Source organism: Petromyzon marinus, chromosome 4, assembly GCF_048934315.1.
Source record: "Petromyzon marinus isolate PM22_M1 ecotype Great Lakes invasive population chromosome 4, UKy_Petmar_22M1.pri1.0, whole genome shotgun sequence".
NCBI classification, from domain to species: domain Eukaryota; kingdom Metazoa; phylum Chordata; class Hyperoartia; order Petromyzontiformes; family Petromyzontidae; genus Petromyzon; species Petromyzon marinus.
In genome coordinates, this window is record NC_133670.1 from 12,513,654 (window position 1) to 12,533,474 (window position 19,821).

The window sequence follows — 19,821 nt, forward strand, 5'->3', positions numbered from 1 at the left end:
ACCCAGTAGACATGACACCTGCATTACCCAGTAGACATGACACCTGCATTACCCAGTAGACATGACACCTGCATTACCCAGTAGACATGAAACCTACATTACCCAGTAGACATGACACCTGCATTACCCAGTAGACATGACACCTGCATTAACCAGTAGACATGACACCTACATTACCCAGTAGACATGACACCTGCATTACCCAGTAGACATGACACCTGCATTACCCAGTAGACATGACACCTGCATTATCCAGTAGACTTGATACCTGCATTACCCAGTAGACATGACACCTACATTACCCAGTAGACATGACACCTGCATTACCCAGTAGACATGACACCTACATTACCCAGTAGACATGACACCTGCATTACCCAGTAGACATGACACCTACATTACCCAGTAGACATGACACCTACATTACTCAGTAGACATGACACCTGCATTACCCAGTAGACATGACACCTACATTACCCAGTAGACATGACACCTGCATTATCCAGTAGACATGACACCTGCATTACCCAGTAGACATGACACCTGCATTACCCAGTAGACATGACACCTACATTACCCAGTAGACATGACACCTGCATTACCCAGTAGACATGACACCTGCATTACCCAGTAGACATGACACCTGCATTACCCAGTAGACATGATACCTGAATTAGCCAGTAGACACGACACCTGCATTACCCAGTAGACATGACACCTGCATTACCCAGTAGACATGACACCTACATTACCCAGTAGACATCACACCTGCATTACCCAGTAGACATGATACCTGCATTACCCAGTAAACATGACACCTGCATTACCCAGTAGACATGATACCTGCATTACCCAGTAGACATGACACCTGCATTACCCAGTAGACATGACACCTACATTACCCAGTAGACATGACACCTGCATTACCCAGTAGACATGACACCTGCATTACCCAGTAGACATGATACCTGCATTAGCCAGTAGACACGACACCTGCATTACCCAGTAGACATGACACCTGCATTACCCAGTAGACATGACACCTGCATTACCCAGTAGACATGATACCTGCATTACCCAGTTGACATGACACCTGCATTACCCAGTAGACAAGACACCTACATTACCCAGTAGACATGACACCTACATTACCCAGTAGACATGACACCTACATTACCGAGTAGACACGACACCTGCATTACCCAGTAGACATGACACCTGCATTACCCAGTAGACATGACACCTACATTACCCAGTAGACATTACACCTACATCACCCAGTAGACATGACACCTACATTACCCAGTAGACATGACACCTACATTACTCAGTAGACATGACACCCACATTACCCAGTAGACATGACACCTGCATTACCCAGTAGACATGATACCTGCATTACCCAGTTGACATGACACCTGCATTACCCAGTAGACAAGACACCTACATTACCCAGTAGACATGACACCTACATTACCCAGTAGACATGACACCTACATTACCGAGTAGACACGACACCTGCATTACCCAGTAGACATGACACCTGCATTACCCAGTAGACATGACACCTACATTACCCAGTAGACATTACACCTACATCACCCAGTAGACATGACACCTACATTACCCAGTAGACATGACACCTGCATTACCCAGTAGACATGATACCTGCATTACCCAGTAGACATGACATGTACATTACCCAGTAGACATGACACCTGCATTACCCAGTAGACATGACACCTACATTACCCAGTAGACATGACACCTACATTACCCAGTAGACATGACACCTTCATTACCCAGTAGACATGATACCTGCATTACCCAGTTGACATGACACCTGCATTACCCAGTAGACAAGACACCTACATTACCCAGTAGACATGACACCTACATTACCCAGTAGACATGACACCTACATTACCGAGTAGACACGACACCTGCATTACCCAGTAGACATGACACCTGCATTACCCAGTAGACATGACACCTACATTACCCAGTAGACATTACACCTACATCACCCAGTAGACATGACACCTACATTACCCAGTAGACATGACACCTACATTACTCAGTAGACATGACACCCACATTACCCAGTAGACATGACACCTGCATTACCCAGTAGACATGATACCTGCATTACCCAGTTGACATGACACCTGCATTACCCAGTAGACAAGACACCTACATTACCCAGTAGACATGACACCTACATTACCCAGTAGACATGACACCTACATTACCGAGTAGACACGACACCTGCATTACCCAGTAGACATGACACCTGCATTACCCAGTAGACATGACACCTACATTACCCAGTAGACATTACACCTACATCACCCAGTAGACATGACACCTACATTACCCAGTAGACATGACACCTGCATTACCCAGTAGACATGACATGTACATTACCCAGTAGACATGACACCTGCATTACCCAGTAGACATGATACCTACATTACCCAGTAGACATGACACCTACATTACCCAGTAGACATGACACCTTCATTACCCAGTAGACATGATACCTGCATTACCCAGTAGATATGACACCTACATTACCCAGTAGACATGATACCTACATTACCCAGTAGACATGACACCTACATTACCCAGTAGACATGATACCTACATTACCCAGTAGACATGACACCTGCATTACCCAGTAGACATGACACCTGCATTACCCAGTAGACATGACACCTACATTACCCAGTAGACATGACACCTGCATTATCCAGTAGACATGACACCTGCATTACCCAGTAGACATGACACCTGCATTACCCAGTAGACATGACACCTGCATTACTCAGTAGACATGACACCTACATTACCCAGTAGACATGACACCTGCATTACCCAGTAGACATGACACCTGCATTACCCAGTAGACTTGACACCTACATTACCCAGTAGACATGACACCTGCATTACCCAGTAGTCATGACACCTGCATTACCGAGTAGACACGACACCTACATTACCCAGTAGACATGACACCTACATTACCGAGTAGACACGACACCTCCATTACCCAGTAGACATGACACCTACATTACCCAGTAGACATGACACCTACATTACCCAGTAGACATGACACCTGCATTATCCAGTAGACATGACACCTGCATTACACAGTAGACATGACACCTGCATTACCAAGTAGACATGACACCTGCATTACCCAGTAGATATGACACCTGCATTACCCAGTAGACATGACACCTACATTACCCAGTAGACATGACACCTGCATTACCCAGTAGACATGACACCTGCATTACCCAGTAGACATGACACCTACATTACCCAGTAGACATTACACCTACATCACCCAGTAGACATGACACCTACATTACCCAGTAGACATGACACCTGCATTACCCAGTAGACATGACACCTACATTACCCAGTACACATGACACCTGCATTACCCAGTAGACATGACACCTACATTACCCAGTAGACATGACACCTGCATTACCCAGTAGACATGACACCTACATTACCCAGTAGACATGACGCCTACATTACCCAGTAGATATGACACCTACATTACCGAGTTGATACGACACCTGCATTACCCAGTAGACATGACACCTACATTACCCAGTAGACATGACACCTACATTACCCAGTAGACATGACACCTACATTACCGAGTAGACACGACACCTGCATTACCCAGTAGACATGACACCTGCATTACCCAGTAGACATGACACCTACATTACCCAGTAGACATTACACCTACATCACCCAGTAGACATGACACCTACATTACCCAGTAGACATGACACCTACATTACTCAGTAGACATGACACCCACATTACCCAGTAGACATGACACCTGCATTACCCAGTAGACATGATACCTGCATTACCCAGTTGACATGACACCTGCATTACCCAGTAGACAAGACACCTACATTACCCAGTAGACATGACACCTACATTACCCAGTAGACATGACACCTACATTACCGAGTAGACACGACACCTGCATTACCCAGTAGACATGACACCTGCATTACCCAGTAGACATGACACCTACATTACCCAGTAGACATTACACCTACATCACCCAGTAGACATGACACCTACATTACCCAGTAGACATGACACCTGCATTACCCAGTAGACATGACATGTACATTACCCAGTAGACATGACACCTGCATTACCCAGTAGACATGATACCTACATTACCCAGTAGACATGACACCTACATTACCCAGTAGACATGACACCTTCATTACCCAGTAGACATGATACCTGCATTACCCAGTAGATATGACACCTACATTACCCAGTAGACATGATACCTACATTACCCAGTAGACATGACACCTACATTACCCAGTAGACATGATACCTACATTACCCAGTAGACATGACACCTGCATTACCCAGTAGACATGACACCTGCATTACCCAGTAGACATGACACCTACATTACCCAGTAGACATGACACCTGCATTATCCAGTAGACATGACACCTGCATTACCCAGTAGACATGACACCTGCATTACCCAGTAGACATGACACCTGCATTACTCAGTAGACATGACACCTACATTACCCAGTAGACATGACACCTGCATTACCCAGTAGACATGACACCTGCATTACCCAGTAGACTTGACACCTACATTACCCAGTAGACATGACACCTGCATTACCCAGTAGTCATGACACCTGCATTACCGAGTAGACACGACACCTACATTACCCAGTAGACATGACACCTACATTACCGAGTAGACACGACACCTCCATTACCCAGTAGACATGACACCTACATTACCCAGTAGACATGACACCTACATTACCCAGTAGACATGACACCTGCATTATCCAGTAGACATGACACCTGCATTACACAGTAGACATGACACCTGCATTACCAAGTAGACATGACACCTGCATTACCCAGTAGATATGACACCTGCATTACCCAGTAGACATGACACCTACATTACCCAGTAGACATGACACCTGCATTACCCAGTAGACATGACACCTGCATTACCCAGTAGACATGACACCTACATTACCCAGTAGACATTACACCTACATCACCCAGTAGACATGACACCTACATTACCCAGTAGACATGACACCTGCATTACCCAGTAGACATGACACCTACATTACCCAGTACACATGACACCTGCATTACCCAGTAGACATGACACCTACATTACCCAGTAGACATGACACCTGCATTACCCAGTAGACATGACACCTACATTACCCAGTAGACATGACGCCTACATTACCCAGTAGATATGACACCTACATTACCGAGTTGATACGACACCTGCATTACCCAGTAGACATGACACCTACATTACCCAGTAGACATGACACCTGCATTACCCAGTAGACATTACACCTACATTACCCAGTAGACATGACACCTGCATTACCCAGTAGACATGACACCTGCATTACCCAGTAGACATGACACCTGCATTACCCAGTAGACATGACACCTGCATTACCCAGTAGACATGACACCTACATTACCCAGTAGACATGACACCTGCATCACCCAGTAGACATGATACCTGCATTAGCCAGTAGACACGACACCTGCATTACCCAGTAGACATGACACCTGCATTACCCAGTAGACACGACACCTGCATTACCCAGTAGACATGACACCTGCATTACCCAGTAGACATGACACCTACATTACCCAGTAGACATGACACCTGCATTACCCAGTAGACATGACACCTGCATTACCCAGTAGACATGATACCTGCATTACCCAGTAGACATGACACCTCCATTACCCAGTAGACATGATACCTACATTACCCAGTAGACATGATACCTACATTACCCAGTAGACATGACACCTGCATTACCCAGTAGACATGACACCTACATTACCCAGTAGACATGACACCTGCATTACCTAGTAGACATGACACCTACATTACCCAGTAGACATGACACCTGCATTACCCAGTAGACATGATACCTGCATTACCCAGTAAACATGACACCTGCATTACCCAGTAGACATGATACCTGCATTACCCAGTAGACATGACACCTACATTACCCAGTAGACATGACACCTGCATTACCCAGTAGACATGACACCTGCATTACCCAGTAGACATGATACCTGCATTAGCCAGTAGACACGACACCTGCATTACCCAGTAGACATGACACCTACATTACCCAGTAGACATGACACCTGCATTACCCAGTAGACATGACACCTACATTACTCAGTAGACATGACACCTACATTACCCATTAGACATGACACCTGCATTACCCAGTAGACATGATACCTGCATTACCCAGTAGACATGACACCTGCATTACCCAGTAGACAAGACACCTACATTACTCAGTAGACATGACACCTGCATTACCCAGTAGACACGACACCTGCATTACCCAGTAGACATGACACCTACATTACCCAGTAGACATGACACCTGCATTACCCAGTAGACATGACACTTACATTATCCAGTAGACATGACACCTACATTACCCAGTAGACTTGACACCTGCATTACCCAGTAGACATGACACCTGTATTACCCAGTAGACACGACACCTGCATTACCCAGTAGACATGACACCTACATTACCCAGTAGACATGACACCTGCATTACCCAGTAGACATGACACCTACATTATCCAGTAGACATGACACCTGCATTACCCAGTAGATATGACACCTACATTATCCAGTAGACATGACACCTACATTACCCAGTAGACATGACACCTGCATTACCCAGTAGACATGACACCTACATTATCCAGTAGACATGACACCTGCATTACCCAGTAGACATGACACCTGCATTACCCAGTAGACATGATACCTGCATTACCCAGTAGATAAGACACCTACATTACCCAGTAGACATGACACCTGCATTACCCAGTAGACATGACACCTACATTATCCAGTAGACTTGATACCTGCATTAGCCAGTAGACATGACACCTACATTACCCAGTAGACATGACACCTGCATTACCCAGTAGACTTGATACCTGCATTAGCCAGTAGACATGACACCTGCATTACCCAGTAGACATGACACCTGCATTACCCAGTAGACATGACACCTCCATTACCCAGTAGACATGACACCTACATTACCCAGTAGACATGACACCTACATTACCCAGTAGACTTGACACCTACATTACCCAGTAGACATGACACCTGCATTACCCAGTAGACATGACACCTGCATTACCCAGTAGACACGACACCTCCATTACCCAGTAGACACGACACCTACATTACCCAGTAGACATGACACCTGCATTACCCAGTAGACATGACACCTACATTACCCAATAGACATGACACCTGCATTATCCAGTAGACATGACACCTGCATTACCCAGTAGACATGACACCTACATTACCCAGTACACATGACACCTGCATTACCCAGTAGACATGACACCTACATTACCCAGTAGACATGACACCTGCATTACCCAGTAGACATGACACCTACATTACCCAGTAGACATGACGCCTACATTACCCAGTAGATATGACACCTACATTACCGAGTTGATACGACACCTGCATTACCCAGTAGACATGACACCTACATTACCCAGTAGACATTACACCTACATCACCCAGTAGACATGACACCTACATTACCCAGTAGACATGACACCTGCATTACCCAGTAGACATGACATGTACATTACCCAGTAGACATGACACCTGCATTACCCAGTAGACATGATACCTACATTACCCAGTAGACATGACACCTACATTACCCAGTAGACATGACACCTTCATTACCCAGTAGACATGATACCTGCATTACCCAGTAGATATGACACCTACATTACCCAGTAGACATGATACCTACATTACCCAGTAGACATGACACCTACATTACCCAGTAGACATGATACCTACATTACCCAGTAGACATGACACCTGCATTACCCAGTAGACATGACACCTGCATTACCCAGTAGACATGACACCTACATTACCCAGTAGACATGACACCTGCATTATCCAGTAGACATGACACCTGCATTACCCAGTAGACATGACACCTGCATTACCCAGTAGACATGACACCTGCATTACTCAGTAGACATGACACCTACATTACCCAGTAGACATGACACCTGCATTACCCAGTAGACATGACACCTGCATTACCCAGTAGACTTGACACCTACATTACCCAGTAGACATGACACCTGCATTACCCAGTAGTCATGACACCTGCATTACCGAGTAGACACGACACCTACATTACCCAGTAGACATGACACCTACATTACCGAGTAGACACGACACCTCCATTACCCAGTAGACATGACACCTACATTACCCAGTAGACATGACACCTACATTACCCAGTAGACATGACACCTGCATTATCCAGTAGACATGACACCTGCATTACACAGTAGACATGACACCTGCATTACCAAGTAGACATGACACCTGCATTACCCAGTAGATATGACACCTGCATTACCCAGTAGACATGACACCTACATTACCCAGTAGACATGACACCTGCATTACCCAGTAGACATGACACCTGCATTACCCAGTAGACATGACACCTACATTACCCAGTAGACATTACACCTACATCACCCAGTAGACATGACACCTACATTACCCAGTAGACATGACACCTGCATTACCCAGTAGACATGACACCTACATTACCCAGTACACATGACACCTGCATTACCCAGTAGACATGACACCTACATTACCCAGTAGACATGACACCTGCATTACCCAGTAGACATGACACCTACATTACCCAGTAGACATGACGCCTACATTACCCAGTAGATATGACACCTACATTACCGAGTTGATACGACACCTGCATTACCCAGTAGACATGACACCTACATTACCCAGTAGACATGACACCTGCATTACCCAGTAGACATTACACCTACATTACCCAGTAGACATGACACCTGCATTACCCAGTAGACATGACACCTGCATTACCCAGTAGACATGACACCTGCATTACCCAGTAGACATGACACCTGCATTACCCAGTAGACATGACACCTACATTACCCAGTAGACATGACACCTGCATCACCCAGTAGACATGATACCTGCATTAGCCAGTAGACACGACACCTGCATTACCCAGTAGACATGACACCTGCATTACCCAGTAGACACGACACCTGCATTACCCAGTAGACATGACACCTGCATTACCCAGTAGACATGACACCTACATTACCCAGTAGACATGACACCTGCATTACCCAGTAGACATGACACCTGCATTACCCAGTAGACATGATACCTGCATTACCCAGTAGACATGACACCTCCATTACCCAGTAGACATGATACCTACATTACCCAGTAGACATGATACCTACATTACCCAGTAGACATGACACCTGCATTACCCAGTAGACATGACACCTACATTACCCAGTAGACATGACACCTGCATTACCTAGTAGACATGACACCTACATTACCCAGTAGACATGACACCTGCATTACCCAGTAGACATGATACCTGCATTACCCAGTAAACATGACACCTGCATTACCCAGTAGACATGATACCTGCATTACCCAGTAGACATGACACCTACATTACCCAGTAGACATGACACCTGCATTACCCAGTAGACATGACACCTGCATTACCCAGTAGACATGATACCTGCATTAGCCAGTAGACACGACACCTGCATTACCCAGTAGACATGACACCTACATTACCCAGTAGACATGACACCTGCATTACCCAGTAGACATGACACCTACATTACTCAGTAGACATGACACCTACATTACCCATTAGACATGACACCTGCATTACCCAGTAGACATGATACCTGCATTACCCAGTAGACATGACACCTGCATTACCCAGTAGACAAGACACCTACATTACTCAGTAGACATGACACCTGCATTACCCAGTAGACACGACACCTGCATTACCCAGTAGACATGACACCTACATTACCCAGTAGACATGACACCTGCATTACCCAGTAGACATGACACTTACATTATCCAGTAGACATGACACCTACATTACCCAGTAGACTTGACACCTGCATTACCCAGTAGACATGACACCTGTATTACCCAGTAGACACGACACCTGCATTACCCAGTAGACATGACACCTACATTACCCAGTAGACATGACACCTGCATTACCCAGTAGACATGACACCTACATTATCCAGTAGACATGACACCTGCATTACCCAGTAGATATGACACCTACATTATCCAGTAGACATGACACCTACATTACCCAGTAGACATGACACCTGCATTACCCAGTAGACATGACACCTACATTATCCAGTAGACATGACACCTGCATTACCCAGTAGACATGACACCTGCATTACCCAGTAGACATGATACCTGCATTACCCAGTAGATAAGACACCTACATTACCCAGTAGACATGACACCTGCATTACCCAGTAGACATGACACCTACATTATCCAGTAGACTTGATACCTGCATTAGCCAGTAGACATGACACCTACATTACCCAGTAGACATGACACCTGCATTACCCAGTAGACTTGATACCTGCATTAGCCAGTAGACATGACACCTGCATTACCCAGTAGACATGACACCTGCATTACCCAGTAGACATGACACCTCCATTACCCAGTAGACATGACACCTACATTACCCAGTAGACATGACACCTACATTACCCAGTAGACTTGACACCTACATTACCCAGTAGACATGACACCTGCATTACCCAGTAGACATGACACCTGCATTACCCAGTAGACACGACACCTCCATTACCCAGTAGACACGACACCTACATTACCCAGTAGACATGACACCTGCATTACCCAGTAGACATGACACCTACATTACCCAATAGACATGACACCTGCATTATCCAGTAGACATGACACCTGCATTACCCAGTAGACATGACACCTACATTACCCAGTACACATGACACCTGCATTACCCAGTAGACATGACACCTACATTACCCAGTAGACATGACACCTGCATTACCCAGTAGACATGACACCTACATTACCCAGTAGACATGACGCCTACATTACCCAGTAGATATGACACCTACATTACCGAGTTGATACGACACCTGCATTACCCAGTAGACATGACACCTACATTACCCAGTAGACATGACACCTGCATTACCCAGTAGACATTACACCTACATTACCCAGTAGACATGACACCTGCATTACCCAGTAGACATGACACCTGCATTACCCAGTAGACATGACACCTGCATTACCCAGTAGACATGACACCTGCATTACCCAGTAGACATGACACCTACATTACCCAGTAGACATGACACCTGCATCACCCAGTAGACATGATACCTGCATTAGCCAGTAGACACGACACCTGCATTACCCAGTAGACATGACACCTGCATTACCCAGTAGACACGACACCTGCATTACCCAGTAGACATGACACCTGCATTACCCAGTAGACATGACACCTACATTACCCAGTAGACATGACACCTGCATTACCCAGTAGACATGACACCTGCATTACCCAGTAGACATGATACCTGCATTACCCAGTAGACATGACACCTCCATTACCCAGTAGACATGATACCTACATTACCCAGTAGACATGATACCTACATTACCCAGTAGACATGACACCTGCATTACCCAGTAGACATGACACCTACATTACCCAGTAGACATGACACCTGCATTACCTAGTAGACATGACACCTACATTACCCAGTAGACATGACACCTGCATTACCCAGTAGACATGATACCTGCATTACCCAGTAAACATGACACCTGCATTACCCAGTAGACATGATACCTGCATTACCCAGTAGACATGACACCTACATTACCCAGTAGACATGACACCTGCATTACCCAGTAGACATGACACCTGCATTACCCAGTAGACATGATACCTGCATTAGCCAGTAGACACGACACCTGCATTACCCAGTAGACATGACACCTACATTACCCAGTAGACATGACACCTGCATTACCCAGTAGACATGACACCTACATTACTCAGTAGACATGACACCTACATTACCCATTAGACATGACACCTGCATTACCCAGTAGACATGATACCTGCATTACCCAGTAGACATGACACCTGCATTACCCAGTAGACAAGACACCTACATTACTCAGTAGACATGACACCTGCATTACCCAGTAGACACGACACCTGCATTACCCAGTAGACATGACACCTACATTACCCAGTAGACATGACACCTGCATTACCCAGTAGACATGACACTTACATTATCCAGTAGACATGACACCTACATTACCCAGTAGACTTGACACCTGCATTACCCAGTAGACATGACACCTGTATTACCCAGTAGACACGACACCTGCATTACCCAGTAGACATGACACCTACATTACCCAGTAGACATGACACCTGCATTACCCAGTAGACATGACACCTACATTATCCAGTAGACATGACACCTGCATTACCCAGTAGATATGACACCTACATTATCCAGTAGACATGACACCTACATTACCCAGTAGACATGACACCTGCATTACCCAGTAGACATGACACCTACATTATCCAGTAGACATGACACCTGCATTACCCAGTAGACATGACACCTGCATTACCCAGTAGACATGATACCTGCATTACCCAGTAGATAAGACACCTACATTACCCAGTAGACATGACACCTGCATTACCCAGTAGACATGACACCTACATTATCCAGTAGACTTGATACCTGCATTGGCCAGTAGACATGACACCTACATTACCCAGTAGACATGACACCTGCATTACCCAGTAGACTTGATACCTGCATTAGCCAGTAGACATGACACCTGCATTACCCAGTAGACATGACACCTGCATTACCCAGTAGACATGACACCTCCATTACCCAGTAGACATGACACCTACATTACCCAGTAGACATGACACCTACATTACCCAGTAGACTTGACACCTACATTACCCAGTAGACATGACACCTGCATTACCCAGTAGACATGACACCTGCATTACCCAGTAGACACGACACCTCCATTACCCAGTAGACACGACACCTACATTACCCAGTAGACATGACACCTGCATTACCCAGTAGACATGACACCTACATTACCCAATAGACATGACACCTGCATTATCCAGTAGACATGACACCTGCATTACCCAGTAGACATGACACCTACATTACCCAGTACACATGACACCTGCATTACCCAGTAGACATGACACCTACATTACCCAGTAGACATGACACCTGCATTACCCAGTAGACATGACACCTACATTACCCAGTAGACATGACGCCTACATTACCCAGTAGATATGACACCTACATTACCGAGTTGATACGACACCTGCATTACCCAGTAGACATGACACCTACATTACCCAGTAGACATGACACCTGCATTACCCAGTAGACATTACACCTACATTACCCAGTAGACATGACACCTGCATTACCCAGTAGACATGACACCTGCATTACCCAGTAGACATGACACCTGCATTACCCAGTAGACATGACACCTGCATTACCCAGTAGACATGACACCTACATTACCCAGTAGACATGACACCTGCATCACCCAGTAGACATGATACCTGCATTAGCCAGTAGACACGACACCTGCATTACCCAGTAGACATGACACCTGCATTACCCAGTAGACACGACACCTGCATTACCCAGTAGACATGACACCTGCATTACCCAGTAGACATGACACCTACATTACCCAGTAGACATGACACCTGCATTACCCAGTAGACATGACACCTGCATTACCCAGTAGACATGATACCTGCATTACCCAGTAGACATGACACCTCCATTACCCAGTAGACATGATACCTACATTACCCAGTAGACATGATACCTACATTACCCAGTAGACATGACACCTGCATTACTCAGTAGACATGACACCTACATTACCCAGTAGACATGACACCTGCATTACCTAGTAGACATGACACCTACATTACCCAGTAGACATGACACCTGCATTACCCAGTAGACATGATACCTGCATTACCCAGTAGACATGACACCTACATTACCCAGTAGACATGACACCTGCATTACCCAGTAGACATGACACCTGCATTACCCAGTAGACATGACACCTGCATTACCCAGTAGACATGATACCTGCATTAGCCAGTAGACACGACACCTGCATTACCCAGTAGACATGACACCTGCATTACCTAGTAGACATGACACCTACATTACCCAGTAGACATGACACCTGCATTACCCAGTAGACATGATACCTGCATTACCCAGTAAACATGACACCTGCATTACCCAGTAGACATGATACCTGCATTACCCAGTAGACATGACACCTACATTACCCAGTAGACATGACACCTGCATTACCCAGTAGACATGACACCTGCATTACCCAGTAGACATGATACCTGCATTAGCCAGTAGACACGACACCTGCATTACCCAGTAGACATGACACCTACATTACCCAGTAGACATGACACCTGCATTACCCAGTAGACATGACACCTACATTACTCAGTAGACATGACACCTACATTACCCATTAGACATGACACCTGCATTACCCAGTAGACATGATACCTGCATTACCCAGTAGACATGACACCTGCATTACCCAGTAGACAAGACACCTACATTACTCAGTAGACATGACACCTGCATTACCCAGTAGACACGACACCTGCATTACCCAGTAGACATGACACCTACATTACCCAGTAGACATGACACCTGCATTACCCAGTAGACATGACACTTACATTATCCAGTAGACATGACACCTACATTACCCAGTAGACTTGACACCTGCATTACCCAGTAGACATGACACCTGTATTACCCAGTAGACACGACACCTGCATTACCCAGTAGACATGACACCTACATTACCCAGTAGACATGACACCTGCATTACCCAGTAGACATGACACCTACATTATCCAGTAGACATGACACCTGCATTACCCAGTAGATATGACACCTACATTATCCAGTAGACATGACACCTACATTACCCAGTAGACATGACACCTGCATTACCCAGTAGACATGACACCTACATTATCCAGTAGACATGACACCTGCATTACCCAGTAGACATGACACCTGCATTACCCAGTAGACATGATACCTGCATTACCCAGTAGATAAGACACCTACATTACCCAGTAGACATGACACCTGCATTACCCAGTAGACATGACACCTACATTATCCAGTAGACTTGATACCTGCATTAGCCAGTAGACATGACACCTACATTACCCAGTAGACATGACACCTGCATTACCCAGTAGACTTGATACCTGCATTAGCCAGTAGACATGACACCTGCATTACCCAGTAGACATGACACCTGCATTACCCAGTAGACATGACACCTCCATTACCCAGTAGACATGACACCTACATTACCCAGTAGACATGACACCTACATTACCCAGTAGACTTGACACCTACATTACCCAGTAGACATGACACCTGCATTACCCAGTAGACATGACACCTGCATTACCCAGTAGACACGACACCTCCATTACCCAGTAGACACGACACCTACATTACCCAGTAGACATGACACCTGCATTACCCAGTAGACATGACACCTACATTACCCAATAGACATGACACCTGCATTATCCAGTAGACATGACACCTGCATTACCCAGTAGACATGACACCTACATTACCCAGTACACATGACACCTGCATTACCCAGTAGACATGACACCTACATTACCCAGTAGACATGACACCTGCATTACCCAGTAGACATGACACCTACATTACCCAGTAGACATGACGCCTACATTACCCAGTAGATATGACACCTACATTACCGAGTTGATACGACACCTGCATTACCCAGTAGACATGACACCTACATTACCCAGTAGACATGACACCTGCATTACCCAGTAGACATTACACCTACATTACCCAGTAGACATGACACCTGCATTACCCAGTAGACATGACACCTGCATTACCCAGTAGACATGACACCTGCATTACCCAGTAGACATGACACCTGCATTACCCAGTAGACATGACACCTGCATTAGCCAGTAGACACGACACCTGCATTACCCAGTAGACATGACACCTGCATCACCCAGTAGACATGATACCTGCATTAGCCAGTAGACACGACACCTGCATTACCCAGTAGACATGACACCTGCATTACCCAGTAGACACGACACCTGCATTACCCAGTAGACATGACACCTGCATTACCCAGTAGACATGACACCTACATTACCCAGTAGACATGACACCTGCATTACCCAGTAGACATGACACCTGCATTACCCAGTAGACATGATACCTGCATTACCCAGTAGACATGACACCTCCATTACCCAGTAGACATGATACCTACATTACCCAGTAGACATGATACCTACATTACCCAGTAGACATGACACCTGCATTACCCAGTAGACATGACACCTACATTACCCAGTAGACATGACACCTGCATTACCTAGTAGACATGACACCTACATTACCCAGTAGACATGACACCTGCATTACCCAGTAGACATGATACCTGCATTACCCAGTAAACATGACACCTGCATTACCCAGTAGACATGATACCTGCATTACCCAGTAGACATGACACCTACATTACCCAGTAGACATGACACCTGCATTACCCAGTAGACATGACACCTGCATTACCCAGTAGACATGATACCTGCATTAGCCAGTAGACACGACACCTGCATTACCCAGTAGACATGACACCTACATTACCCAGTAGACATGACACCTGCATTACCCAGTAGACATGACACCTACATTACCCAGTAGACATGACACCTACATTACTCAGTAGACATGACACCTACATTACCCAGTAGACATGACACCTGCATTACCCAGTACACATGATACCTGCATTACCCAGTAGACATGACACCTACATTACCGAGTAGACACGACACCTGCATTACCCAGTTGACATGACACCTGCATTACCCAGTAGACATGACACCTACATTACCCAGTAGACATTACACCTACATCACCCAGTAGACATGACACCTACATTACCTAGTAGACATGACACCTGCATTACCCAGTAGACATGATACCTGCATTACCCAGTAGACATGACATGTACATTACCCAGTAGACATGACACCTGCATTACCCAGTAGACATGACACCTACATTACCCAGTAGACATGACACCTACATTACCCAGTAGACATGACACCTGCATTACCCAGTAGACATGATACCTGCATTACCCAGTAGATATGACACCTACATTACCCAGTAGACATGACACCTGCATTACCCAGTAGACATGACACCTACATTACCCAGTAGACATGACACCTGCATTAGCCAGTAGACATGACACCTGCATTACCCAGTAGACATGACACCTGCATTACCCAGTAGACATGACACCTACATTACCCAGTAGACATGACACCTGCATTACCCAGTAGACATGACACCTGCATTACCCAGTAGACATGACACCTGCATTACCCAGTAGACATGACACCTGCATTACCCAGTAGACATGACACCTGCATTACCCAGTAGACATGACACCTGCATTACCCAGTAGACATGACACCTACATTACCCAGTAGACTTGACACCTACATTACCCAGTAGACATGACACCTGCATTACCCAGTATACATGACACCTGCATTACCGAGTAGACACGACACCTACATTACCCAGTAGACATGACACCTACATTACCGAGTAGACACGACACCTCCATTACCCAGTAGACATGACACCTACATTACCCAGTAGACATGACACCTACATTACCCAGTAGACATGACACCTGCATTATCCAGTAGACATGACACCTGCATTACCCAGTAGACATGACACCTGCATTACCCAGTAGACATGACACCTGCATTACCCAGTAGACATGACACCTGCATTACCCAGTAGACATGACACCTACATTACCCAGTAGACATGACACCTACATTACCCAGTAGACTTGATACCTGCATTACCCAGTAGACATGACACCTGCATTACCCAGTAGACATGACACCTGCATTACCCAGTAGACATGACACCTACATTACCCAGTAGACATGACACCTACATTACCCAGTAGACATGACACCTGCATTACCCAGTAGACATGACACCTACATTACCCAGTAGACATGACACCTACATTACCCAGTAGACATGACACCTGCATTAACCAGTAGACATGGTACCTGTACTGCCCAGCAGAAGTAGCAATTTTGATCAAAATTAGTTCTAACACTCATGATACCTGCATTGAAGCGAATGCAATTATGTATTCACAATGCAAACTACATGCAAATGTAACCTTTAGAATAATTCAAAGAATGAGAGAGAGAGAGAGAGAAAAAACAATACATGTAAAATAGAAATGAGAGAGAACCAGCAAGACACAAAATGATCATCGAATTTAATCCTTAACGAAAAATCATGGCAATTCATGAAATCTCCATGAGTGCTTGTTAGGGGACGGTGGAGACAGTGAATCGTTGCATGCCTCTCAGACAGCGTTCCTCTATTTGCATGAAATTCCACATGTAGCTTTCCAACGTCCCTTTAGAAAGTGCAGTGCACAATACAGTATGAATATTCAGAGGCTCCAGAAAACGTGAACGTTTGGCCAACCACGTGCCAACTTTGGCCCAATGGTGGCAAGTTCACTGGGACGCGGACTCTCAGCATCCTTGGTGTCAAACGCAGTAAGTACTGTTCATGAGTACTGCACTTTGAAATGTATATGGAACTTGTCTGTCATAGTATGGCTAGTGCACACTGCCAGGGATACCGTGAGGAGCGGTAGTGTAGTCGTTAGTGTGCTGCGCTACGAACCCGGCGACCCAAGTTTGATTTCCGCTTCCGGCCAACACCAGTGACGATTAGCCGAACCAGTCCTGGTTCTACCCTAGGTCGGCTCAGCCTCAAATGAGTACCTGGTGCGACGTGTAACCATCGCCACTATGGAGACAAAGGCCGGGGCATTGTGCTGGCCACCCACTCACGTGGCGTGGCGTGCCGGCCTTCATAGGTGCTCTTTAACAGCACTTGCCCCAACAATGTCTCTTAAGGCTATATGGATATTTGTGCCTTTGTGATATACAGTGCATGTGGCCTGCCAAAGCCAAAGATATAAAGTAACCCTACATCTTTTTTTATGTCGACAGCACTGAGTGTAATTCATGTGAAATTCAACGGTTAATTATTTCCCGCGTGCGTTAATTCTGTTGTAGGGTTGCAACCTCTGAGTTGCGAAAAAACCAACGGGACATATCATGGGAAGAAGATTATCTCACAAACACCAGAAGTGGGGAGAATCACAGGTAAACGTATCGCCTTGAGCGGTGTATCACTACTCAGCTGAACAGAACACATTTTATTATGGCGGTCGAAATTTAGGCTCAAAATCCTAACAATCTTCCGCATGAGATTCTTTCCTTTACCTATACGTTGCGTTGAGATATTAAGCTGACAACAACTTAAACCCAGAAATTATTTCGTTTTCGTCTCCCGGGTTCGCTTGCAGATTTTCCCAGGGCGACTACAGTCCTCAAAACAAAACAAAACGGGGGACGGGACGGACGACGACAACAACAACAACCCCACTGGGGAACAAAGCCCCAGTGGCAATCCACAATAATTGTGCGTGGC

At 45.6% G+C, this 19,821-nt stretch overlaps 1 protein-coding gene across 1 annotated transcript in view; it reads right to left on the reverse strand.

The window, feature by feature from the left end:
* LOC116938701 (contactin-associated protein-like 2) overlaps positions 1-19,821 on the reverse strand; it is a 170,774-nt gene that overhangs the window by 128,227 nt on the left and 22,726 nt on the right. The window lies entirely within an intron of this gene.